A 1,570-nucleotide genomic window follows, 5' to 3' on the forward strand; every position below is an offset into this window, starting at 1 on the left:
GCTACTCAGTGACTGACAGCTACCTCTGCATACATATAAAACTGTCAATCACTGACTAGATCCGCCCACTGGACTCATGACTGCAAACACCAGGGATCTCAATCAATAAAATGCAAATTTTACTGAAACTTTTCTGACAAAAATGTACATCAATCCGATCAGCTCCGTCCCCACAGGATCTGGGGGTCCGACCACTGGGAAGGGGGTCTTCTCTACCCAGGAGACTAGAGCAGCAGTGCAGGTTCCCGAACACGACTACATTCTCTACAGGGCTGCGCTCGGCTCTTTCTGGCAGTATAGTTACCGGAAGGGGCGACACTCGGATTCCTCACCAACCGCTCCATTTTGTAATGGGGATAAAAACTCCCCCATCTGCGGACTGATGGGGGTCCCAGCAGTCCGACACCCACCGATCAGCAAGTTATCACCTACCCTGAGGATAGCTTGTTTTAAAGGGAACCTATCCTCAGGTTTTTGCTACATAATCTGAGAGCTGCATGATGTTGGGGCAGAGACCCTGATTCCAGCGATGTGTCACTTATGAGGCTGCTTGCTGCAATTTTGATAAAATCATTATTTTCTCTGCTGCAGATCTTGCAGTTCTCTAAATGCTGAGCTCTGTATAACCCCGCCCATACCTCTGATTGACAGCTGTGTAAACTGTGCATAGGCAGAAATCTGCCAATCAGTGGTGGGGGCGGTTATACAGAGCAGTTGACTAAGAGGCACCAGACAACTAGTCCTGTAGTGATAATTTCTTGCTGATAAAGCTGCAGCAAGCAGCCCAGTAAGTGACGCATCGCTGGAATCAGGGTCTCTGTCTCTATATAATGCTGCTCAGAATAGGTGGCAAAAACCTGGTAACAGATTCCCTTTAACTGGACAATCCCTTTAAGAGACGTTATCAGTGTTTTGCACAAAGGAAACAAAAAGATACAAAGTCACTGAAGGTTCTAGAGATGAGAGGAAGACAAAATAAAGGGGAGCAGTCTACTCTACATGGCGGTCACCGGATTCCTGAGGTCAGGGGTCCACTGTCTGCCGAAGACCCCCAGTCAGTCATGATGGCAGCCGGCGTTGAAGCCTCAGTCTAAGATGCCAAGTGCTGGAGGTCTCTAAGGCGAAACGTCAAGACATCACCTGTACAGATACAGCCGGCCATGCAGCAGGTTATAACAGCCAGAGGGGCCGCACTAAGTGCTAGACACTGGTCATGAAGGGGTGAATAATCCGAGTGCCGGGTTTGGGGAACCTCTCGTTATATTAGTCGTGTCGCAGTTACAATGTGGGGATCTTGGTGACGGCAACGGTCGGATCCACCGGATCCCTGAAATCCAATGTACGACGGCGATCAGATCGTTAGACGTCGCATGTGACGTCACCAGCAGTGCACCAGACAGGACGCACGATTTCGGGATCTGCGGGACAATCTGATTACTTCTGGGCGATACTAGTTTTATGTGAATGGCCTCCACTAAAGAAGTTCCGCAGCAGCTCAGACGTGTGATATTCCGCGCTGCGCTCTGTTACCCGCCTGTATGTATCAATCAATGTCTCCCGCTCCGGATGT

Source organism: Phyllobates terribilis, unplaced genomic scaffold, assembly GCF_046119375.1.
Source record: "Phyllobates terribilis strain yellow unplaced genomic scaffold, ASM4611937v1 Scaffold_8__6_contigs__length_399053987, whole genome shotgun sequence".
NCBI classification, from domain to species: Eukaryota; Metazoa; Chordata; class Amphibia; order Anura; family Dendrobatidae; genus Phyllobates; species Phyllobates terribilis.